The sequence below is a fragment of the Eptatretus burgeri genome, chromosome 2, assembly GCF_056783735.1.
Source record: "Eptatretus burgeri isolate ZD-2024b chromosome 2, Ebu_testis_v1, whole genome shotgun sequence".
NCBI classification, from domain to species: Eukaryota; Metazoa; Chordata; class Myxini; order Myxiniformes; family Myxinidae; genus Eptatretus; species Eptatretus burgeri.
This window is the reverse complement of record NC_140962.1, coordinates 106766054-106792567: the sequence shown is the minus strand read 5'-3', so window position 1 is coordinate 106792567 and position 26514 is coordinate 106766054. Positions and strand designations below refer to the sequence as shown.

The 26514-nt window shown below is 44.7% G+C and overlaps 1 protein-coding gene and 1 long non-coding RNA gene across 6 annotated transcripts in view; one reads left to right on the top strand and one right to left on the bottom strand.

The window, feature by feature from the left end:
• Window positions 1–11672: 11672 nt before the first annotated feature.
• Window positions 11673–26394, bottom strand: LOC147032755 (uncharacterized). Its single transcript, XR_015055348.1, has 3 exons — window positions 25999–26394; window positions 14133–14240; window positions 11673–12327 (listed from the first exon to the last, which is right to left on the bottom strand). It is a non-coding gene; the product is annotated as an uncharacterized LOC147032755 (long non-coding RNA).
• Window positions 25379–26514, top strand: part of LOC147032754 (uncharacterized) — an 80828-nt gene continuing 79692 nt past the window's right edge. For 3 of the 5 annotated variants that reach the window (XM_085870620.1, XM_085870618.1, XM_085870616.1), the window contains exon 1: window positions 25380–25600. The gene's annotated coding sequence lies outside the window, so the exon portion shown is untranslated. Of the gene's footprint in view, window positions 25621–26514 lie in introns of all 5 variants that reach the window. The other 2 variants (XM_085870619.1, XM_085870617.1) reach the window with 2 other exon arrangements.

Here is a 26514-nt window from a genome sequence, read left to right as displayed (position 1 = left end):
GTTTCTGCTGAATTAACATCAGGTGGGGTTGACTCCGCCTATCATCCTTCCAAGGTTTGTGAAATTAGTACCAGTGTACTGGTATAGGGGCATAGCATCAGCAGCATCGTTGCGCCTAACAAAATGATAGCTTCCCAGCAGCCACGCTGCCATATGCAAGAAAAAGAAGTTGCTCTCTGATAGCGATTCACTTTCAGATAGTGAGTCATGCCCTCAGGCAGCATATCACTTTCACGGATAGTGATTTACAGTCTCTGATAGTGAGTCACTCTCACAGATTGTGAGTCATGCTGTTGGATAGGGAGTTGCCCTCTCAGTAAATTATTCACTGGGATAGTGAGACCCTGAGATAGCGATTCATGCCCTTGAATAGTGAATCACTCTTTAGGATAGCAAGTCACCTCCTTTGATAGCGAGTTAAGCCCTCTGATAGTGAGTAGCACCTTTTGGTCAGGGTTTGTGCCCTTTGATGGCTGAGGGCGAGTCATGCCCTCAGATATCCAGCTGCACCCTCAAATGGTGAGGCACAACCTCTAAATGTGAATGAACTCCTTTGATTGCGAGTGATGGCCTATGATAGCTACTTATGCTATCTGATAGTGAGTCACACCCTTTGTTCGCAAGTCACACCCTCTGATGGCCAGCCACATTCTTGGATAGTGACACACCTGATGGTGAAATAACTTCTTTGATTGCGAATCATTTCCTCTGATAGCCAGCCACGCCCTCGAATAGCGAGTAACTCCGTATGATAGCTGGTTATGCTCCCTCATCGCGAGTCACACCCTTTGTTTGTGAGTCACACTTCCTGATAGCCAGTGAGTCGCACCCTCTGATAGAGAATGAACCCCTTTGTTAGAATATCACGTCCTCTGATAGCCAGCCTTGCCCTCAGATAGCGAGCTCTCGAATATTGAATCGTTCCCTATGATAACTAGTTAAGTTGTCTGATAGCAAGTCACACCCTTTGTCAGCATGTCACACCCTCTGATAGATAGCTATGCTCTCGGATAGTGAGTCACACCCTCTGATAGAGAATGAACCCTTTTGTTAGCAAGTCACAGTCACACCCTCTGATAGCGAGCCACACCCTCGAGTAGTGAGTCCTAGAATAGCGATTCACTCCCTTTGATAACTCGTTATGTTCTCTGATAGCAAGTCACACCATTTGTTCGCAAGTTACGCCCTCTGATAGACAGCCATGCCCTCAGATAGTGAGTCACACCCTCTGATCGAGAATGGACCCTTATGTTAGCAAATCATATCCTCTGATAGCCAGCCATGACCTCGAGTCGCAAGCCCTAGAATAGTGATTCACTCCCTATCATAACTAGTTATGTCCTGTGATAGCAAGTCACACTCCTGTTAGCAAGTTATGCCCTCTGAAAATCAGCCATGCCCTCGGATAGCGAGTCACACATTCAGATAACGAGTGACTCCATGGATAGTGAATCACACCCTCTGATAGCGAGTTATGCTCGTGGATAGAGAGTTACGCTGGACTAAATGCTAATGCTAGGTAAACACATTTAATACGTACTGCAATACAAGTTGTTGTTGTTGTTCGTCTTTCGGCTGCTCCCGTTAGGGGTCGCCACAGTGGATCATCCGTTATGATCCACATACTGATTTGGCACAGGTTTTACGCCGGATGCCCTCCCTGACGCAACCCTGGTCGCCTCTTACGACACAGGGATAAGGATTGGGTTTCGCCATGATTCTGGGGTGCTCTACACCCTCTCACAGCGCGGCCCAGCGCAGAGCTCCCGTCCTCAAGCGATCCTCCAACCCAAGCCTCCGAGTAGCCGGATTACAGGCGCACGCCACTACGCCCAGTATACGTACTGCAATACAAGTATGGGGGTCACAAAAGGATTAGCTCTTCCAAGGCATTAATTAATTTCTGTTCACCTGGACCTCAGCTCACAAAACCTCTAATTTATTCTCAAGCAATTTTTTCTGTTTAAACACACCCTGACACATTACACGTTGAGCTAAAATTCGAACAAATTTGAACAGTGCAATGATGGTGGGATTCCACCGTAGTATCTATTCTTAGTCTCAGAAAAGTTGCATTGCTGCTGCATTGCCCAATTGCTGCATCTATCTTGTCCAATACCCAGATAATTCCTTTTGATGGCTAAAACAGCAGGTGTCCAAATCTTCCATGTTCACGTTTGAGCGCAGGCAAATCTGGGAAAAATTATTGGTCGAAAAGAGATTTTCTTTAGATGTGATTGTCCTTTGGCGAGTCTGGTATCGAAGGTGAGTTTGGCATGGAAAGTCAGTCTCAAGGAGAAAGTTTTCCTTTCGAACAAGTCGTTTATTATCCTCTTGCAATTTCATGTGCCGTGAATGGCCATGCTTGGCGTCCCAAAAAAATATTGATTTTGAGTTTTATAAAAAGCTTGTCCATGTAATGTCGGTACATTTGCAGGTACTGGAGCAAAACCAAGAATATTAGATCAACATCAGTTAAGGTGTGTGTGTGTGTGGTTGTGAAGGAAAGGACCATTGGTTTGGGTGAAGATCCCAAGAACTTCAGACATGACGGTTTTACTACGATTGCAAATTTCTGTGCAATTCTTACAATTAAACATTGATGTCAAAGATGGCAAAGGTAACTGGTAATGATGACGTCAGCAACACAAAATGAATGTTGGGAATTAAATGCAATCAGTTTTGCACGAGTTTAAGAAAATAATTACTTTGTGTTGATAATGAACTGCTTTGAATATGCGAATTATTTAGGACTAATATGTTTGTTTGTGTCTTGGACTAGCCAAGAGTAGTGTCTTACCAGTTGGTGATACTTTTAGTTGTGAAAGGTATAGATATTACACTCGGTGGAGTCAGAGCTCCGCCTACTGTTTTCTCTGAACAACAACGTCGATTGGGAAGGGAAAACAATTTTTGTCATCAACTGATCAATCAACTGTGTTTGATTCAAAAACGTCCCTTCTCTTTGCCCACAAAAGTTATTTCTTCGAGAACTTTAACTTCTTCCCTGCCCTCATGTCATGGGATGGTGAATGAACCAGTTCATGAAGGTTTCGCTGAAATGGGTAAATTCCAGACAGTCTTTCTTTGCACTAACTTGTACATGGTTAGCTCCACAACCGACGCTGAACAGGGGTTGTGTTCACCACTTTTTGTCTATTTGCCTGTGAGCAAGATATCTCAAAAAGTTATGGACGGATTCGGATAAAACTTGGTGGACAGGTTGGGTGTGTGAGAAGGATGAACTGATTAGATGTTGGTGAAGATCCGGATGCAGATATTTGAATTTTTTTAAAAGTGATTTTTCACCATTGAGAGATGGGGCCAAAAATTATATATAGCACGATATCTCAAAAAGTTGTGGACGGATTCGAACGAAACTTGGTGGATGTGTTGGATAAGTGACAAGAACAAGCCGATTCGATTTTGGTTCAGGTCCGGATCCAGATCCGGCCAATCAGTGGGATACAAAACTTAAACTGTTCAGCCTGGCAGAGGTATGTATGTGCTCGACCGAGTACCGTTCTAGTTTTTCGTCATGCTAAAACTATGTGAAGGTTGCCTTTAATGGACTGACTTCAAGAGAAAGACAATATAAGTGACAAGAGGGATTAAAGATAAGGGCTGGGAGTGTGACGACACAAAGCTCGATTGCTATTTGGACCACACTCTAATTGCTAGTTGGACGAGCTGTACAAATGTTCTGCAGGAACGCTTCACGAGCCCAGATGAAGACTGGGTTTCCAAGCAGAAGTCAGTATTTGGTCGCAGAAAGCGGCTCTTGAGCTGTTCCAGAACAGGAACAGTTTGTGGTGTGAACGAGGCAGGTATTACATTCGATATGCATGCTCCTCACCTTACACATCCACAACTTGTTATCATTTTATAGCCATTTTGATCGGTTGTGCTGTTGTATTATCCCACCTTATCATGGGGAAACCTAATTTTATCACGAGAGCGAAGTCGATGGCGTGCCATTGTAAATCCTCACCCTTCCCACAACATCAAGAAAAGTTGAAAGATGGCAAAAGGTTCCACCAGGATTGACCCAATATCAAAGTTTGAGTTAATTTTCTCCCATTTTGACCTCTGTGACCTTAAGTCCCCACCCCTGGGGCATGAACTTACATATTTCAAATAAAAAATAATGTCAAATCAAACAAAAAAATAATTTTAATAATCGTTTTTTGATTAAAAAAGTAATTAATTAATTTAAAAACCGTCAATTAAAAAAAAATAATAAATAAACAATAAATATAAAAATATATTTTAAAATGTTAAAAAAAAAAAATAAACGTTATATCAAATAAGTTTTTTTTAACGTTACATATTTCATGTGTACTCGAATGTTAATTGCATAAACAAAGTTTAATGAAAAAATGTTTACAAAATGTGTCGTCATTACATTTTTTTGGTATTTGACCTTTTGACCCCGCCCGAGGGGGGGAAGGGGGACAAGGCCAAAGATGATACTGCTGTTGCACCTTGGTGCCATATGTTGCTCATAACTACCAAGTTTGGTGAATTTCTGCCCAACCGTTAAGAATGAGATAGTGTGACGGACAGACGGACAGATAAACAGACGGACAGACGGACGGACGAATGGAGTCAATTACAATGTCCCCTCGGGTTTTTTTTCAAAACGTGCAAGGATAATTAGTTGCAGACATTTGAGAGGAAGGGTCAAAGAGTCAACTGGAGCAACTGACCCTTACTATAGCAAAGCCGTTATTAGGATTCGAGATCAATTTAAGTTTCATACCATTAAGGTTGTGTCTGGCCTCAATCAATGAGCGAATCGCTGTGGCTTGCTGTGGTCGTTCATTTCCGTTATTTCCTCGATTTACTTGGTCAATGTTCGGGGGGGGGGGGGGCTCCAGCCATGTGGCCATTCATTTCCGGCGTTACTTGGGATTTGTCACAACTTTTGCTCAAGCCATGCAGGTATGCTTGGAATGTCATCTCTGTTGTCCCTTGTGACAGGACTTATGAAAGCACAATTTCACATTCCACTCGAAGCTGCTATCCTGATTGTGATGTACCATATTCTGTGACAGATTGTTGGAGCTGCCGAACCAGTTTATTAGCAGGGATTATACTGGGTGGTATGCCATTGCATTCTCAGTAGTAATTATGGCAGGAAATTGGAATTTGGCTAAATTAGAATGTGGAATTTGTAATTTGGCCTGTTATAAAAGTAGAACCATTCATTGGACGATGGAAAGAGACTTCAAAGTCTCCCTGGAAAGGTAGCAGCAGCCAAAAGGAGAGATAGGTACCGAAAGTGATTAATTTTTAAAAGTGATTGTTCGCCATTGATATATTGTTACGGGGCCGGTTATCAGCTGCGAGCACGACCACAAGATGGAGCTGCAGGGTCGACTCCGCCGATCACCTGGAATGTATAGGTCGTCACCTCGGATAACTCCGGAGCTGACGGGTCCCTTATCGGACCTAAGTTCGCCAATACGAGGTGAGTTCAAAAAGTATCCAACCTTATTTTTTCATGCGTAAACAAATGAAGCTATGGAGGCGTGGTTTGGTGCACGTATGTAGGCGATCCTAATTCGTATGCGTGAATATTTTCCCGCCTGCAGAAGCTGTCAGGTGCCGACAGACCGCCGATGAGTGAGGAAGTGTAAGTGAGCGCCGCCGGATTTTCATTTTTGACAAAATGATGGAAAAACTTGAACAACGCTACTGCATCAAATTTGTAAAGCTTGGCGATTCCCAAGTGGAAACGATCCGCAAGATTCAACAGGCCTTCGGGAACAAAGCAATGGACACCATACAGATAAAAGAGTGGTACAACCGATTCAAAGATGGTCGCACATCAGTGGAAAGTGAAGCACGTTCTGGTAGGCCCTCAACATCCCGAAATGAGATCGTCATTGACCAAGTGAGGACCCTGCTGATGCAGGATCATCGAATCACGATCAGAGAACTTGCAGACAAGGAGGGCGTCAGCATTGGATCCGTTCATTCCATTGTGACTGAGGATTTAGGCTTAAGAAGAATCTCAGCGAAGTTCGTGCCAAAGCTGATAACGATCGAGCAGAAGCAACTCCGTTTGGAGATCACACAGGACATGCTGGAGACTGTGAACAGCGATCCCAACTTCTTCAACACAGTGATCACTGGTGATGAGACCACAGTGATCCGTCATTTGGTCAAAAACGAAAATCCGACGGCTCTCACTTACACTTCCTCACTAATCGGCGGTCTGTCGGCGACTGACAGCTTCTGCAGGCGGGAAAATATTCACACATACGGATTAGGATCGCCCACATACGTGCACCAAACCACGTCTCCCGAGCTTCATTTGTTTACGCACGAAAAATTAAGGTTGGATACTTTTTGAACACACCTCGTATATTGATGGTGTGAGGTAGGGTCCACTTGTCCAACTCCAATTCACCTAAGTACTCACGCCGTCCAACTACCGGGGAAATTCACCCTCGACGATGCTCGTACGAAACTAGTCGCTGGGTACTCGAACCGTGTGCGACCCGAGCGGATGGTCACCGAGCTTTCTTCAGTCCAAATGTCCCTTTTACAGCGACAACAGCCTGGCTAATTCCCAACCCGCAGCATGTCAAACCAATAAAAGAAACACAAAAACGAACTGGTACATTTAACACAAGAGTATATTTATAATAGGTGGGGAAGGAGGGGAGCACATAAGAAGCAGAGTTCTCACGACTAATAGAAATGAAATGCAAATAATGTACAAGGCACTTAACAGTTTTACTTATAGACGGGCCCACACACACACACACACACACACACACACACACACACACACACACACACACACACACACACACACACACACACACACACACACACACACACAGACCCCAATGGTCTTTATTGACGTCTTCCAGCTCGAGGAGAGGGAGCTGGAGACCAGAACCTGCACTTGGACCTGTCCACCTCGTGTGGTCTTCGACGATCCGGCTCAACGGGACTCGAACCCGCAACACGCTGCCACTCCAAGCACCAGGGACGGAGGAAAAGCGTCGGCAGCCAGGCACTGCCAAGCCCACCAGCCGAGTCGATCTCCGGCCCCTCGAACCCGATCACTGCCAAGCCGACCCAGACGCTGACGCCCAACCCTGACGTTCACTGACTTGGTTTTTCCAAGGCCCTGGCGTTTCTTATATGGCATTTCTCCTGCAGGAGGGGGTGTCGTGCGAAGGATCACCGTCTGAGACGTCTCGCCTCCCATTGGTCCGGGGTTCGTGAGAAAGTCGATGTCTGAGGTGTCTCACGCCTCCCATTGGTCGAGGATTCGTGAGAAAGTCGATGTCTGTGGTGTCTCACGCCTCCCATTGGTCGAGGGTTTGTGAGAAAGTCGATGTCTGAGGTGTCTCACGCCTCCCATTGGTCGAGGGTTCGTGAGAAAGTCGATGTCTGTGGTGTCTCACGCCTCCCATTGGTCGAGGGTTCGTGAGAAAGTCGATGTCTGAGGTGTCTCACGCCTCCCATTGGTCGAGGGTTCGTGAGAAAGTCGATGTCTGTGGTGTCTCACGCCTCCCATTGGTCGAGGGTTTGTGAGAAAGTCGATGTCTGAGGTGTCTCACGCCTCGCATTGGTCCGGGGTTCGTGAGAAAGTCGATGTCTGAGGTGTCTCACGCCTCCCATTGGTCGAGGGTTCGTGAGAAAGTCGATGTCTGTGGTGTCTCACGCCTCCCATTGGTCGAGGGTTCGTGAGAAAGTCGATGTCTGAGGTGTCTCACGCCTCCCATTGGTCGAGGGTTTGTGAGAAAGTCGATGTCTGTGGTGTCTCACGCCTCCCATTGGTCGAGGGTTTGTGAGAAAGTCGATGTCTGAGGTGTCTCACGCCTCGCATTGGTCCGGGGTTCGTGAGAAAGTCGATGTCTGTGGTGTCTCACGCATCACATTGGTCGAGGGTTCGTGAGAAAGTCGATGTCTGAGGTGTCTCACGCCTCCCATTGGTCGAGGGTTCGTGAGAAAGTCGATGTCTGTGGTGTCTCACGCCTCGCATTGGTCCGGGGTTCGTGAGAAAGTCGATGTCTGTGGTATCTCACGCCTCGCATTGGTCGAGGTTTCGTGAGAAAGTCGATGTCTGTGGTGTCTCACACCTCGCATTGGTCGAGGGTTCGTGAGAAAGTCGATGTCTGTGGTATCTCACGCCTCGCATTGGTCGAGGTTTCGTGAGAAAGTCGATGTCTGTGGTGTCTCACACCTCGCATTGGTCGAGGGTTTGTGAGAAAGTCGATGTCTGAGGTGTCTCACGCCTCGCATTGGTCGAGGGTTCGTGAGAAAGTCGATGTCTGAGGTGTCTCACGCCTCGCATTGGTCGAGGGTTCGTGAGAAAGTCGATGTCTGAGGTGTCACGCCTCCCATTGGTCGAGGGTTCGTGAGAAAGTCGATGTCTGTGGTGTCTCACGCCTCGCATTGGTCCGGGGTTCGTGAGAAAGTCGATGTCTGTGGTGTCTCACGCCTCCCATTGGTCGAGGGTTCGTGAGAAAGTCGATGTCTGAGACGTCTCGTCTCTCATTGGTCGCGGGGAACAACATTCCATCTCTCTGGGGCGGAGTCGGAGCTCTGGCGGCCGAGGAAACTCCGCCCATGTACGTGCTGACACGCACGTGTTTAATGGCGTCGATGTGAGGAACGAGGTGAAGGTTTGTTGTTGTTGTTATAAGTGGTGCAAAAATCCTAACTATTAAAATAACGCACAGCGCACGTACATTTAATTCCCATTAGACAAGGGAAAAGGGAGCTATCTATCCACATTTACTTATCGATATAACTGAGCTATAGGACCTGTATGTTGAGTGCAGTAAACTTCCAAATTCGTAACAATATAGCACGAAGAAAAAAAATTGTGCGTGAGTTATGACAAAGCTAGTTGGACGAGTTGGTTCGGTGACAAGAACACGCAGATTCAGATCCTACCTGTCAGTGTGATAACAAGGACAAATGTGTCCAAGAGCAGCGTCCTAAAGGTTTTGTCAGCTAAAAAAAAAAAAACAACTTCCGATATTGCGTCACGTGCCTTGATTAAGCCAATAGTGAGACTCGTCATAGTCTATTTACGTATTTACGAAATATCGTGTATTTACGAAATAAATAATGTATTTACGAAATTACAATATATTAAATGGAATAATCTTTAAATAGTAACGTGAACTTTTCGAAACTTTAAAGCAAATGTCCGAATATATTTAAAAGTTCATGATAGACGTTCTCAAAAGGCACCGTCAATGTGAGGATGTGTACAAGTGTTCAGTATTTAAGTAGATCCGGATCGTGTATATAAAAGAGCCGAGTCCTAATATAAAGGTTTTGTCTGAACAAGAAGAAGAACAACTTCTTTTAAGAAGAAGAAAAAATCCTAGCTTTTTTTTGTTTGTTTGTTTAAAGAAGAAGAAGAAGAAGAAGAAGAAGAAGCAGGGATATGAGCTCAATGCAGCGGTATGTTCCTGGAGGGAATGGGTTTGGTGAAAATCAGCCTTTCAAGGATATCAGTATGGCTACAACTTTCCAGGATATTGACTTCCATTTCCCCCACACCTTCCTGTGGGCTCTACCATTTTTGAAACATCTGATTAAAAACAAACAGCATTCACACCTCTGTTTTCTACTTTGGAAAGTGAAACACTTACACAGGTGCTCTTTACACAATCATTGCTGTCTCAGGTGTTATTCGAAGGACCTTTGGGTAGTGACCATCCATCTATTCCCACTGTATGTCACTCTTAACATTGTGAATGAGACACCTATCCGTGGCTTCGGAACAACGAATCACACCCTGGACACTGAATCCCTACTCAAATATCTTTCCAGGGCTTTTCAGCATTAAATGACTGTATTTCACTCCATTTTGCACATTCCCTATATTTACAGTTTGTGCACTGTAAGCAAGTTGTATAAAAAAAATCTATACCTCTCCATACTCTGTATAAAATCAAGATGTCAATTCACAAACAATATTTAACCATCTAAGCTGTCATTATTGACTCATTCCACCAAATCACAGGACAGACTTATCACGAATCCCACATTCCTCATTTCCACCAACAATGACTTCCATTCTTCCAGGAGATCCATTTGAGTATTGCTATCACTGGGGAAGCGAGATCACAAACATATCGCTCCTGCACACATAGTAAGTTGGTTGTCGTTTCATATTTATTGCTTATTGCTTAAACTAACTTTTTTTCTTTGAATGTTCAGCTGTGTAACAAAAATGTCTTATGAACACGTGCGGCATCATTCCTTCACTCAGTTAATAGCCATTGGGACATAATCAATGGGCTATACTTTATGGATATATCTTCATTCTTGTAACTATAAAATGGACAAAATATACTGTTGGTGTTATATTAATGTGATCATCGGTTAATGTAAGTAGTACAACTAAACATTTCCAATAGCAGATGGAAATAATCAACAGAAAGTTGCAGACGGATCATTCAAAGTTTTGGATTATCTTGGGGTCAAGGCTGACATTTTTAGGGGTTATTGAAGTTCACGATAGGATATGCGTGGCCACCAAAATATTGACCTTTATATCCCACCGATTCAGTACAACTTGCAGTAACTCAATAACAATCATGACTCGACCGATCCCAAGCTCCAGGGGCAGTTCCTGATCAGTTCGGATGAACCTCTCTCTTGGGTTAATAGAATAAAATACTCACAATTTCTCAGACACATCAATAACTTGGGCATCCAAAAGGAATCTATACTTTCCTATGTGTCACATTCACATTATCGCCCAATAGGTCTTCATTGTCTCCCATGGCTGCCAATGGTCTCTTCTACTTCTGCGGACTATGCCCTTCTCTTTACCTGTATCTGCTTTTTCATACTGCTGTTATTTGTTTGTTTGTACCTGACTGTTTGTACCCCTTCTACCTGTTGGTGGTATGTATTGTTAGTGCCATCAATTGTCTAGCCTAACCATGAGTTGTGACCAATGCAATGAAATACATAGCAACAAATTGCTAAGATTTGAAATTGTCTGAATCAACTGAAAACAACTGAAATTCTTTTTCAATCGATAAAGTTGTTGCATCTTAGATACATTTCTGTAATCCATGCCAGACGTCACAATGCCATTTCTGTTGCTCGTTATCTCAATAATCTCTTACCTGCTCTCAAATGACACAATATGAGGCTGTTTGACTTGTTGCATATGCTTGCAAATGTGATCATATTTCGATTGCTTTTGAGCTGTCTCGCCTGGATTTGAATCGTGACCCAGCTATAAACTGTCATCTTGGTGTTTCTCACTCAGTTTGATACATCAATGAGTGCAGAGGATCGATCTGCCAGCACCAGGTTAGTGGAAGTCAAAGATCCCACAGTGTCTTTTGGGTATATTCGGTGAGTTATTACCGGCACCCTGAACATATTACAAATTCCAGTTTGTGAAGGACTTGGCCCCAAAAAGTAGTCGTAGTAGTAGTAGTAGTAGTAGTAGTAGTAGTAGTAGTAGTAGTAGTAGCAGTAGCTGTTGTTTAAGATTTCATATATATTGGCTCCCGTGTACTTGAAAGACTTGTTACCCTTTGTTCAGTAAGTATCTTCTCACAACACCAAGAGCCATGCTGAAGTCAGTTGAATACCATGGCTTTCTGATGTATACGTCACAATTAAACAATTTGACAATGAACATCCTTTCTATGAATTCTCTTCTTTATTTGAAATATCAACTGAAAACACATTTTATAAAGTTGCCCTCCTCCTTCTTCAACTCCCAACCTTGAACATTGTGCTCTGATCAGTTGAGGCTTTGTAATGGACGTCACCAAGTGAAAAGCCATAATGAAAGGGTTCACTGAGGAGTCTCACAAGTCATACTATAATGTTTTATACTTAAAGTTGATATAAATCTTTGACAGGGGACAAATTCCCAGGCCGATAAATGTTTGAACACAAAAGATGATGATAATGTGCCTTTTCACAACACCAAACGACATATTTGAACGTAAAAGACCAGCCCGTGCAAAAGGTACAGCAGAACATTCTGTATTATTATGGTCAGAACTCCAGCATGGTTGATAAAATCTTTATGAAATGATCACATCTTGGTCTGCTCTGTGTGGTCAGTAATGTGGATACAAATGACTTGCAAACTCCTATTTCATGATGCACCAATTTGCAGGTACAGTACTAATTATAATGGATTACAGAACAACATGTCATTATTTCATAAAGCTTTTATATAAATGTTTCTTTTTTAAAGTCTCTGCTCATGGAATAGTGAGAACAAAATTCACTAAGGTATGTCACAATGGGCGTTGTAGTTTGAAGGAGCCGCATGAGGGCGCATGAACCATTGAGGAACTGTGAAAAAAGAAACAACACAATTGTGAAAGTTAGGGACAAGGATACTCCAGTTTGAATGAGGGGGAAAAACGAGGTCGAAGTCAGAAAACTAGGAGTGGAGGAATGGGGAGGGAGAGGGGAGGGAAAGGAAAGAATATTGTAATAACGCAAAATCAAAGAATGATCAGCGAGGGTTTGGATGACCAAAACATGAACTACAAACCCTATAAATTATATTGTGTCACATCATATTTTAAAAAGAAAAACAATTTACATGAAGTGGATTATATGTGCATGTACGTAAATGTTTGTAAAAACATATATGTATGCAGGTAGGTATGTAGCGTGGTAAAGGATTTATAGGTAAAAGCCTGACAGGACCCCAATGTGAATGTTCCTTTCGTGGCCCCGAAGTTTGTGTGGAGTCTGTGGTCATGAGGCGACTTCAACAGCCATATTGTACATTGGGGATACTCAGAGATAAACGACGATGGGGAATTAGTTGAAAGCTGCTCGGATGCAAGACAGCTGTCCCTCGCTCATGATGCATAGCGACCAAGTTCTTCCAACAGCAGCAGATGGAGACACGGCCATAACCCGGACCTGTTGTTTGTTTCAAACCACGTTGCTAACCAACATGAGAGAATTATCGTGGATCTAATTCCAAAATCCCAACATTAACCTAATATTATCAAAGTCTATGCAGTGGTTGCCCCTTGGGCGGTTCTCTTCCACTGACCTTTCGACCTGAAAAAGATGAACTGGGAGAAATTTTAACTCGACCTGGATGCTTCAACCAAAGACCTACCAGCTTTCCCCCGCTAACCACGATGTTTTAGTGGAGATGATGAAAAGGTCCTCTGGGACCAATATCCGAGAAGCTGCAGGATGAATTACTTCCGGGGACTGTCACAAGATACTAAGGAACTCTACAAGGACTACACCAACTGCTTCCAGAGTAATCCCTTTGGGGATGACGCTCTGGAATCTGGAGAAACTGATCACTGCTATATCAGGGGTGTGATAAAATAAGTGGCAAGAGGTGATTGAGTTGACACACATGACCTATAGTAGCAGGAAAGCCCAGAAGACCATAAATATGCTGGGAAATTACTTCACAAAAACACAACCTCAGTATGAGATAACAGCAAACCAAGCCGCTCACTCGTTCCTCATCAACAGCTGAGGAAACCCTGGCCATTGCCCTCATAAAATTAAACTTCCAAGGCCTGTAAATGATGATCGGGAGGACTCTAACAATACCAGACCTTTCACCACGAATGATCTCCTACTTGGCGTTGAAGTGATGGGCACAGCAAAGCTCCTGGACATGAATGTGATGGATGGCATCTTCTGTGAAGAAGTCAAGCACTTTGGACCAATAGCTCTTTAGTGGTTAGTACACATGTTGAAAAGCTGCTTGATTACCAACAAGATCCCAAAGCTGTGGAGACAAGCAACAGTATTGGCTGCAATGAAGCCTGGAAAATATCCTGCCAACACCACGAGCTTTTTTCCAATCTCCCTGCTTTGTCACACATACAAACTATTTGAGAGATTTATTCTAAATCGTCTAGCCCCTGAATTTCACCCCATTCATTGAGGGTGGTTTTGAGAACGGGCTGATAATTGATGCTGCATTTGTTGACAGGTCTGTGGAATACGACACAGTCAATCACAGGAATCTTGTGTAGAGGTTATTCCAGATAACAAAAGATGCAAGCCTGACAGAACTGTTTCAAAACATTCTGGCCAGTAGACATTTTTTTGTGGATGTCAGGTGTATAATCACAGCAAATGGCATAGACAGAAGAATGGACTACCTCAAGACGGTGTTCTCACTCCATTCGTGTTTAATGATTACACAAGTGATCAACCCGTACACCCAAACACCAGGAGTTTCCTGTATGCTGATGATCTCTGCATTGCATCTGTGGGGGGGGGATTTATATTAATGTATTCTAAATTGTAACAAATGGAGTTTTAGAAATGTAAGTTTTATTCTACAAGTTGAATTGGCTGTCCTTTCTGGCCAAGAGACTTTTGCCCGAAATGTTGATAAATGTCTTGGTCTGGAGCAGTGTGACCTGAGCTGATAACAGTGAACCTTTGCCTCGAAATGTACGAAGTGACTTCTCGCCGAAAAGGACACGTCTGCAGTCTGGGTTGATAGCCCCCACCACTGTCCCATGAAAGTATAAAATGCTTTGAAATGTAAAATTGTTTCAGTGCAAGTACCTGAGGAAGTATTAGAATCTCAGTGGCTTGTACTCCTTGGAACTGACCAAGTACCAAGTTAGAATATAACTCTCTGATGTAATGTGTAAGTGAATTGAATCGGGTTGGTTTAGCTGTTAACTAAAAGTAAGAATAAATGAAATAGAAACAAATAATATTGCAATCAATGGGGATTCTTAAGTTCATTGTACGAGGGTGAGAAGTGTATGGTGGATAATTAGAAAATAAATTGTTTCACAAGGAAGGACTTGTGTGGACATCGGTTATCAGTGTCAATGGGTTTTATGCAGGATTTTATAACCAAATCGGACAAACGTTAAACTCTGCCTGAAGTCAAATAGGATTCCACAATCAGCCAGGTAGAATCCTTCAACGATCACAATGGGGTGGGTTAAAAAAATCCACATCAGTTGGCGCCTGGTGACTCGGATTCAAACCGACGTTGGTGCGGTTCTCATGACCGGAGGTGCTTAATCTGCCGGAGGCAGTGCCTGGAAGAACAAGTGCTTGAGCGAAGGTAAGGGAGAGCGCTCTCAGCAGGTAACACATTTCAAACAAGGAAAAGTTCATTGTCAGATCATTTTATTGATAGAAAGAAGAGGATCCGGAGGAGAGAGTCCATTTTAAAGTAAACGATAAGTACTGTAGTTGTTTTCGAAAAGTGCTGGAGAAAAAGAGGAGTGCAGAGGGCACAGTACAAGAAGAGGCTCGACGAGGAGCCAGACGAGTAATTAAATGGGAATGATGAAGCGACATGCCACATGTTTGCATTGATATGGACCAGCTGAGAGAGAGGCCGAGGACACGGCTGAGACGCCGAGATAGGGTTATGATTAAGTGGAAAATAGATAAATATTATCAGTTACCTGTTTGTAAGAGTTATAAGAGTTACCTTTTGTTCATTGAACTCACTGGAAGTTTGTTGGCAGTGAGGTTGGTATATTATATTGTGTGGAGGTTTTACGGATTTGTAAATGCAATGATTTGCACGAAACGTTTTGTAGAGTGCAGGAGACGATTGACCGGCTGGGAGCGTGGCTGGTGATTTGCATTGAGATGCATGTGTTGCTGAGAGTAAAAAAAAATGAAACTTGTGCGAGTCCAATATTCACTGCAATGAAACGTGTTCTGTTTGGTTTTTGACGATATTTTAAACAACTAAGGAAGAAATATCAGGCAGAGAGTCGAAATAAAACAGCCTGGATGTACGTGGTTTGGTGCTGATAACGCGAAGGAAGGTCGCAAGCTGCGACAATGCTCGTTAGTGTGTGTGTGTGTGTGTGTGTGTGTGTGTGTGTGTGTGTGTGTGTGTGTGTGTGTGTGTGTGTGTGTGTGTGTGTGTGTGTGTGTGTGTGTGTGTATGTTGAAGCCATGACAGAGTAATGCTAAACTGTGGGTTTTGCCTGCCAGAGTTTTTCTTTTTCTTCCCACCGGATGTGGAGAGAACTTCCTGTTCCTTGTTACTTGGTGTTTGTGGCGCACCCTCTCTACTGAATCTGTTTAAAGTGAAGTCCATTTAGGAAAAAGTGATGAAGTTTTATTTTAAAAACCATAGGGATTTTGAATAAATTGAAATAACAATTGTGAATGTGGGATATATTGGGAATGTGAAGTCTTGGGAGTTGAGCTCTCGCTGGCATTATGATGATTTGTAATTACACAACCCGCCAGGTTTAAGTGCTGGGAAAGCTCTGAGGACGTGTCAGAAATGTTTCGACGATTTTGATTTAAATGAAGAAACGTGATTTGGAATGATTTTAAAATTGATTTGATGATGTTTAGTATGTCGGGCGATTCACAGATAATTGATGATGCTCTCGGATGGACATTGAAATAGGCGTGCTGTTTTATTCGTCTGTAAATGTTGAGGTTGCCTGAACTTGTGCTGGGAAGGCAATGGCAACCAACCCAGTGTAACCCTTTGATCAATTCAGTCAAGGTAAATTCATGATTTAATTGGATAGATGCTGAAGATTTTATTTTTGATTTATGGATTTTAAAAGGAAATATTTTATTGTTTTGACCAAAAAGTTTGTTACGGCTGTGGAAATTCGCAAACCACCATTCAGGGCCCGTAGGTGAGATAACTCTAAGTAGATGTGCAGTTAGCCCCAAACCCGTTGTTTAGAGGGAATTTATGTGATTCATTCGGGCTGCGACGCTTTGAGATAGCCATTTTTCTGTTCTATCTTTATTTTGAACCAACCACGTCTCAACTGCCATAACCATCAAACCACCACCAAAAACCCTCCACCACCCTCACCTCTCTCCTTCTACGGCCATTCCCGCACCACCTTTGAACACTGAGCATCGGGCTGTCTTGGGCTCGTTCAACAATACGCACCGAGCTGCGAGTGCAAATAACGGCCTTTCCCACTTCTGATCTGTCCAACTAGCAAGTGCGGAGCGGCTTGGCCCCGCCTCCAGGCGCGTTGGTGTGAAATCGATATATGCAAATTCTAGGATCAGCGGAAGTTCACGCCCACTTTTCCTCCGTCCAATGGGCGAGCGTGGCTCCGCCCCCGAGGACATCCTGATCCGGAAATTTGCATATTGTTTTCTCCTGCCGACCTATAAAACGGCGAGCACAAGGCAAATCGTGGCAGAGTCAGTTTTTGGTTGGAGAGCAGAGTGTGGCAGCAGCAGAGTGTGGCAGCGGCAGAGTGTGGAGTCGGGTGGCGAAGGCATCAAGTTGGGGTCTGCAGTCGGCTGAGGAGAGTTATGGGAAGAGGCCAAGGAGCTCGGGTCCGAGGCGAGAAGGACAGCGGTCGGCGACGAGGTCGTGGTGGGAGATCGCTCATCGCGGGACCCAAGCCAGCCAGCCATTCTCCCTCCCCCAGGGCATCAACATTTTCCCCTTTTCCCCCGCGCTGAGATAGTGCAACAAAGGGGGCCCCGTTCCCACCCCACTCCAAACGTCGTGCCAACAAAACCCACGAAGGAGCACGGAGTTGGGGCACAGCCACGCGGCCACATCTGCAGCTCGTCCGCCAACGCATCACGAGGACGCGGGTAGGACCCACCCGGTCTCGCAGACCTGGCTCCTTCAGGTCCCACGCACAATTGGCCTACAGGCCCATCTGCCCCCTTGTCTATGAGGGTGGCTTCTTTCCTTTGCTTTTGAGTAAATGTGTGCTGGCGCCGTCTGTAAAGTAGAACTGTATAAGTGTTGCCGTGTGTGCGCGTAGTCGGTAGTAACTCTGCGTCATTGTTTCTCTTGTTGTAACTGCTACATGTGCATTTTGACTGTTTGGCTGTATACGTGTGCTTTCCGTGTGTCGCATAATAAATGTGCATTGTGTGAACTGTTTTCCCATTTCGCTTTGTCTTTTCTTTATTGACCCTCCATCCTGCTTCACGTAAAGGGTTCGTAGTGGGCTTAATACGCCCGATAATTAATCGGAACCGTCGAGGCCGACGATAACACCGCTCAGTTTTCACTGTAGCACAGAACGGACCACTTAAGCGGTTCGTGTCTGGAGTCGGCCTGCGGCGAGGTACGATCGCCCGGTCGACCATCCGCGCAGGTATTTAGGTAGATCGAATTTGGCGAGCAACCCTATCCTGCGCGGGTGGGCAATTGGCATGGTCGTGGTGGGGTTAACCCCCACCCGTGACTCGCTCCCGGCGTTGTTCCGAGAGGGTCACGACAGAATTGTCCATTCTGGTGGGCGAGGCGGCCGCCATTGGAGTCGAGCGGCCGATCGCACGCCGGTGGGCGCGAATTCGCAACTAGTTGTTTAAGAGAGATTGGATGTTTATTAGTCTGAAGTTTAAGATGCTTTCTCCAAGACTGGGATAAAAATTTGTGGAGGGTGTAGCTGCATGTGTAGAGTGTTTGAGCTGCAATTTAAATGATATTCGCCTGATGACAGATTTGACAAGTGATTTGACAATTTTTGTACAACTGTTTAGAATGATTTATTTGTTTTGATAAAGGAAAATGGATTCGTAATTGAGAAGGTCAGAGGAAGTGATGGATGGTTTGAGCATGTGAGTTGGAAAAATGGCAGCATGTTTGCTGTTTTGGTGAGAGAGAAGTGGATAGATGGAAAATGTCAGATTTAAAATGTCGATGGAATTCAGAGTGTTGTTTAAGAGAGATTGGTTAAACATTATTTTTGAGATATTTTACGCTCTGCAGCCAAGGACGCTCTGCATCTCGGCAACTCGATGTCAGGATGGCCGAGCGGAGTGGAACTCTCAAATTGGGGGTTGTGCAGTAACTATGTTAGTTACTTTCAGACTAAGCTCATTAAAAAAAACCCTTGTTAATCTGTTAATTAAGGATAAGGACAATTACGGAGAATTGAATCAAGATGATAAAATTGGCAGTTGCTCTGCAACTATTTGTGAATGAAACTGTAAATTGTTTAGCAGATGTGAATGTTAAAATGGTAACTGTGCAAAATCGAATTGGATTCGGTTCTTGAAGAAATAGAATACTTTCATATTTTGGGATAAATGATGGAATATTTTTGTGAAAAGAATTATTGATCGCAAATTGGAACCCTGATAAAGACTGTTTGCTTTTACATGTAAATAGCAAATGAGATGAATGTTTTGAGTACACATACAACTGAGATTTCTGTATATTTTAGTTGTCATTTAGGGAAATAATAAGGAAAGAGATAAAATATTGAAAATGCAAGTTGAATGCTTTTGGAAGAACCTTTGTCAGTCTTGTGGAAATGCATGAGCCCATGATGTTTACCCATGATGTTTACTCGATGTTAACTTTGGTTTTGTTTGTTTTGGAGTGTTGAACGCAGTTAAACTATGAAATGTACGATTTCGTCTAAATGAAGCTTGGAAAGAACTTCCACACAAAGATTGGACGATGGGAGAACGCAGATTTTGGTGATTGAGCATTCAACACATGACCATGCCCCTTCCTGAGGAGATAAGATGGAGCAATGTGGGAAAAAGAGAGAAAAAAAACCCACTGAGGAGAAGGTTGAGCAAAGTCTTAACGTCGGCATTGTGTGGTGCCTGCCTGAAGGAATGTTCTCAGCCACACTCTCAATTGTTGTTCTGCAAATACATCATGAACTTGCTCTGGTTGCTTCAATGTACGACAGACCTGGAGTTCCACACTGCGAGTCCTCTGCAACATGTGTTCAATGGTGCAAGTGGGGGCTCGTGCTGCAAAGCGACTGCATCTAATGTGCACAGCTCGCTTGGTGAAATCAGGCCTGATTGCACGGACTGCTGCTGCGAGGCCCCAGGCTCTGTTGGGGCTGGATCTCTGTTCACTTCTCGAGTCCTTTTCGTCTCCTTCAACCCAGTGTCCGGCCCAAGCTTGTACTTGACCACATCTACCTTCTCCTCAGCTCAAGTAGTGCTTCGATTGTGTTTCCCGTTGGGTGCTGCTCTATCCACACCCTGACCTGTTTATCTTCTGACTTCGGGTATCATGTTTTCAATGTGTGACACATGCTGATGAACAGGCTATAGATAAAATGGAAACTCACTCTTTTTCTGATATGAGCACTCACTGCCATTGTTGATTGAACGTGAGTAATGGAAATCTTTTCTCCTTCAGGAACGGGACATGGTAATCATGTGTAAGAAAAATTATTCAAATTTTCCTTAAAAAAAAAAACGGGGGAGTGTGGGGGAAAATTTTATATTAATGTATTCTAAATTGTAACAAATGGAGTTTTAGAAATGTAAGTTTTATGCTACAAGTTGAATTGGCTGTCCTTTCTGGCCAAGAGACTTTTGCCCTAAATGTTGATAAATGTCTTGGTCTGGAGCAGTGTGACCTGAGCTGATAACAGTGAACCTTTGCCTCGAAATGTACGTAGTGGCTTCTCGCCTAAAAGGACACGTCTGCAGTTTGGGTTTATAGCCCCCACCACTCTCCCATGAAATTATAAAATGCTTTGAAATGTAAAATTGTTTCAGTGCAAGTACCTGAGGAAGTATTAGAATCTCAGTGGCTTGTACTCCTTGGAACTGACCAAGTACCAAGTTAGAATATAACTCTCTGATGTAATGTGGAAGTGAATTGAATCGGGTTGGTTTAGCTGTTAACTAAAAGTAAGAATAAATGAAATAGAACCAAATAATATTGCAATCAATGGGGATTCTTAAGTTCATTGTATGAGGGTGAGAAGTGCATGGTGGATAATTAGAAAATAAATTGTTTCACAAGGAAGGACTTGCTTGTGTGGACATCGGTTATCAGTGTCAATGGGTTTTATGCAGGATTTTATAACCAAATCGGACAAACGTTAAACTCTGCCTGAAGTCAAATAGGATTCCACAATCGGCCAGGTAGAATCCTTCAACGATCACAACGGGGTGGGTTAAAGAAATCCACATCACATTCCAGGGTTAATCCTTTGAGAAAATGAAGCAAACCTTCATTGACAAACTAGCTGTATTAACTAACTACTATACTGTCAATTACTTGTGGGCTAACCTGGAGAAGATGCAAGTCAGTGATTTTTATCTTGAGAACAGGGATGCAAACTGAAGGCTGAATGCCCACTGGGATGGAAGATGACTAACTCATAACCATCTATTCCATCCATTGGGACCATAAACTGCAGAGTGTCAGTGTTGCAAAAGCAGTCTCCTGGGCTATTGGGCACAATCCTGGACAGGTTTCCACTCCAATGAAGGATACTCAAATGACTCAATCATCCCAGCAAGCTGGTACTCATTTTGCCGACCTCGGAAGGATGACAGGCTGAGTCAAGCCCAACTGGTATTAATTCAACCGCCAAGCAAGATTAGACCTCAGGACCCTCGGATCCCAAGCCCACCACCCAAATCATTAAGCCAACACCAGGCAAACTCATAACCCCCCCAAGCCAATATATGTTTGAATTACCCTGGAGCACACCTCCAGTGACAAAGATCACGTCTTCAAGACAAAGGTGAGGGTAGGAGCCAGAAACAACATCTTGAGGAAGTTGACCAATTTGAAATGGGGAGCAGACCCAGGGGCCATATGAAGTACTGAATTTGCCTTTGCTATTCAGCAGCGGAACATGCTTGTCTTGTTTGGGGCTGTTCCTCACATGCCAAGAAGTATCCAGTCCTCAACATGGCCTGCAGAGCTATTTCTGCTTGCCTTAAATCAATGTGAGTGGATGACATCCTCTATTTGTAATGTGGTATTGCTCCACTTCTGGTCCGAAGGGCAGTTTCCTCACAAACAGAAAGAACCAAGCAGGAACATGACTCTCATCACCCACTCTTTCAACATGAATCAGCCAGCACCCAAGAGGATGAAGTCAAGGAATAGATAAGCTGTTACTTGACCCAGAAGAGTTCCTCTCAAAAGGAAACAGTGAGACATGGCCAACCTGGCTGTGTCTCAATCGCCTCACTACAGGGGTTGGACGTTGCAGATGCCTCATGCAGCAGTGGGGATATCATCAAAATGGCCCGACCAATTGTGACTGTGGAGAGGATCCTCAAATAATGGAACATCTCCTAGGTTTTCCTCTCTTACCAGGGCTTTGCAGACCAGATGATCTGAAGGCTCTTAGCAACATGAAAAACAAGATGTGTGCACAGTGGCCTGCAAAGGTATTCACCCCCCCTCCAAAGTTTTCACATTTTGATGCCACTTGAGCTTATTTCATTCATGATGCTTTCAAATCAAACTTAATATGAGTCTTTGCAAACTACTCCAGAAGTGATAAAGCAAATTTTTTTCGACAAAATGTGAATAAATTAGATTAACAGAGAAAATCAGATGATTCTCAGTTCCATAAGTATTCAACCCCTTTGCCTAATTAACCCAGAATCACTTCAGGAGCAAATTATTTGTTTGAAAGGTTACAATGTAAGTGTAATAGGTTTCACCTGTATGTAATTAGTGGTTTAACTTAAAAAAATTAAGCTTCGCCAATAATCTACCGAGTTTTAAGGTGCAACTCACTTGATCAAAAAACAAGGCAAAGATGAAGATCAAGTTGCTTTCCAAAGAAGTCGGACATAAAGTGGTGGAGAAGTACCATTCAGGAGAGGGTTATAAGAAGATTTCAAAGTCACTCATTATCCCTTTGAGTACGTACAGTGAAATCCATCATTAAGAAATGGAAGACGTATCATAATCACCCAGACTCTACCCAGATCAGGTCGCCCATCCAAACTCAGCAGCCGGGCAAGCAGGAAGCTGGTTCAGGATGTCACTGTAAATCCAACAATGACTTTGAAAGATCTGCAAGGCTCTATGTCTGAGATGGGGGTCAGTGTTCATCAATCAACAATACTCCGGACGAGCAGCAGGGACATTGTCCATTCCATCAGGGTGGAATGGACAATGGAGGGTGCAAAGTACAGGAGACTCTTTGATGAAAACCTGCTTGAGGCAGCCAAGAATTTGATACTGGGAAGAGATTCACATTTCAGCAGGACAGTTCGATCGACGATCCCAATCAAACTTGGCAGAACGAGAGAAATTTTCACGTGAAGAATGGTTAAAGATTTCACCATCTCACTGTGTAAAACTGGTAGAGAACCTACCCACAAAGACTCATAGCAGTCGTTGCTGCAAAAGGTACTTCCATCAAGTACTGAACTAAGGGGCTGAATACTTTTGATTTGTACATGTTTTTTGTACAGGTATTCCTGACATGTAACCTCCTTCATCGATAACATCTAAAACTAGAAGGGTCCTCGGTCGAGCGCGTACCTCCGCTACGTAATGCCTGATCTACGAGAACATATTGGGCCCAATACAGTTTTGAGATATCGTGCCATATTTCGTTTTTGGCCCTATCTCTCAATTGTGAAGAATCACTTTAAAAATTCTAGTATCCGGATTGGAATCCTCACCAAAATCTAATCAGTTCGTCCTTGTCACACACCCAACCTGTCCACCAACTTTTTGAGATATCCTGCACACAGACAAAAACAAACAGACAGAGAGGGGTGAAAACATAACCTCCTTCCACCTTCGATGATTGTGGTAACAAAGGGTGTGGTACATCAACATCAACAGTCACAATATGAACAGCAGAAGCAAGAAGCAGCCGCAGGCAAACAGGCTAACCAGTTCCACCTCATGCCTGGTGTTGGCTTAATGGTTAAGGTAGTGGGCTTGGGATCCTAGGGTCCTGAGTTCAAATCCCGCTCAGCTGTTGAATTAACACCAGGTGGGGTTGACTCTGCCTGTCATCCTTCCGAGGTCGGCAAAATGAGTGCCAGCATGCTGGTATACTGTGTCGGAGTGGCGACCCGTCCAGGATTGTTCCCAATAGCCAAGGAGACTGCTTCGGCGGCACCAACGCTCTGCACAGAGTATAGTCCTAATGGATTGGAGTTCCACCTCTATTTTCAGCAGATTGGTTCACTATTGTCCTGGCTCTTCTTCTTCTTTCGGATTCAGCACAAGGCTGTGGGGAAGCATAATTGGCTAAGGGCGTAGCTGTTCCACAGAGGGGCGTGGCTGTCCCACAAATGGGCGTGGCTGTGTCACTGCGGGGCGTGGCTGTTCCATAAAGGGGCATGGCTGTGCCGCTGATGCAATGTACTCTGCAGGTTAAGGTAGGAATTTGGCACTTGTTGAGGGTGCCGGTGATAGCTTGCCTACTCTTCCTGACGGACACTGATGCTGGCAGACGGGATACCCAATTTAATGTCCTTCAGAGGGACGGCACACCCGCACTGCCTGTGAAACACCAGGATGACAGACTGACAGTTTATATCCGGGTCGGGATTCGAACCCAGGCTAGACAGCAGCTTGAATCGAGGCAAATGTGCACACCTCTCGGTCCTAAACCATCCCGTCAACCTAGCAATTGCAATGACACCTGTTCACTTGGCTCATGGAGAACTAGGGAACAAAATGAGGTTTGAGATAAGGCAGCTTCTCATAAATTGGTGATTTTGTGTTGATTGTGAATTGTGCGTTAAACGTCTATTTATGGAGAATGTGACGTCATTCTGTTGGGTTATATGAGTGATGATATGCATTTTCGGGAATCAAGAGCAATGTCCATTTATATATACGAGTGCGTGGCCGTACGTGCAAAAAGAAAAAGAAAAAAAAGGAAGAATTGTGACGTCAGTTGTGACGTCATAGCACCGTGTCCTGTCATTGGTTTGGTAAATAAATGGCCATAACTTGGGAACCGCCTGTCCGATTAATATCAAACCTTGAAAAGGCACATACTCAGGTCCCCAGCAATATACCTGGCAAGTTTCAATCAGATCGGACCAGTGGTTGTCGAGAAACAGCGGTGACAGACAGACAGACAGACAGACAGACAGACAGACAGACAGACAGACAGACAGACAGACAGACATTGCTGGAATTATAGATAGATATATGAGGTATCGAGGGAACAATATGGGCCTTTTTACTCAATAATAAGAGCAAGGATTTAGGTTTGAAGGAATTGAAGGATTCCATGATCTACCCGGTTGACACTCATCGTTGCAAAACCATAAAAAAAAAAAATCAAATAAACTGTATCAGGGACCTGACGTCACTCGGTGTGACGCATGCTTTTGGGGGCGGGGCATGCACGGACTCTCGCGGATCTTCAAGCGCCGGTCAAATCATTAAAGAGAGGAAGAAGAAGAGGTTTGGTGGAAGGGGACCGTCCATTGACTGCCTGAAGAGGAAGAAGAGAGCATTCCGTTGGATAAGGATTACAGGGTTGGGAAAGATGTGGAGGAAAACGAAAGGATAAGGATAAGAAGAGTAACTGAAGGAAGAATAATAATTATTGTTTAATATGGTATATTTGGAGGAAGAGAAGCTCAGGTTGAGATTGACAATGTGAAGTGAGGTTTGGGAGGGGAGAGGAGGGGAGGGGAGGGGAGGAAAACAAAAAGTGAGTGTGGGAGGGAGGTGAAAGGGCGGGCAGAGCGTCGGGATAATCATTGCTCAGGTTTGCGGAAGTGGTTGAATTCGTCGAGGTGAAAGAAAAGGGTGGAGAGAGAAAGAGGAGAGATCCTGAAGAACGACGGGGAGAGGCAAGAAGGACGTGGAAGAAGAAGAAGAAGAATCTCCGGTGATCTCGGTGAATCAGAAACAGACGGCTCAAAGTTCGCGGACTGGCTTCCTTCGCGGAGACAGGTCGGTCGTGTGTGAAGCAGGTAATGTCGGTGAAAGGTGTAACGTGTATAAAAGTAGGCCGACAGTCTGGTGGAGTTAAAACGAGCTACTTCCACTGTACATTGAGTGCGCACTCGTCCGCACTCGTCCCCTTTAAGTGATGTGCCAAGTATGATGATGATGATGATGATCACCGATCCGCCTTTCAAACTGAACATGATGAGGTAACTCATCGGTTTCACTCCCGTCAGAGGGGAGAACACTGTGTTCCAAACGGCAAGGTCGCCGTGCGTGTGTGTTGTTGACACCGAGTGAAAGCCGTGCGATGTTGCTGTGTGACGTGCCCAGTTGTACTTTCCGTGCGGTGCTTTGAGCCGAGCCCATTCTCTGTGCGAGGATCGAATAATCCAATGTGGTACCTGTACGATGCTCTCCCCGTGCCGTGTGGTGTTCCAGTGAGCAGTACCCGCTCTGTACGAGATGCCCATATATAGTGCACAGTCGCTGTTGTGGGCGGACGGAGCAGAACCGCATCGCGGCGGTGGGGGAACGGGGCGGCGTGGCTGCGTGAGGTGGGCGAGCGGGGCGGCATGGAAGTTGGGCGAACGGGGTGGAGCGGCGGTTGGGCGAACGGGGCGGCGAGGCGGTTGGGCGAACGGGGTGGAGCGGCGGTTGGGCGAACGGGGCAGTGTGGCGGTTGGGCGAACGGGGCGGTTGGGCGAACGGGGCAGTGTGGCGGTTGGGCGAACGGGGCAGTGTGGCGGTTGGGCGAACGGGGCAGTGTGGCGGTTGGGCGAACGGGGCGGCGTTGCGGTTGGGCGAACGGGGCGGCGTGGCGGTTGGGCGAACGGGGCGGCGTGGCGGTTGGGCGAACGGGGCGGCGTGGCGGTTGGGCGAACGGGGCGGCGTGGCGGTTGGGCGAACGGGGCGGCGTG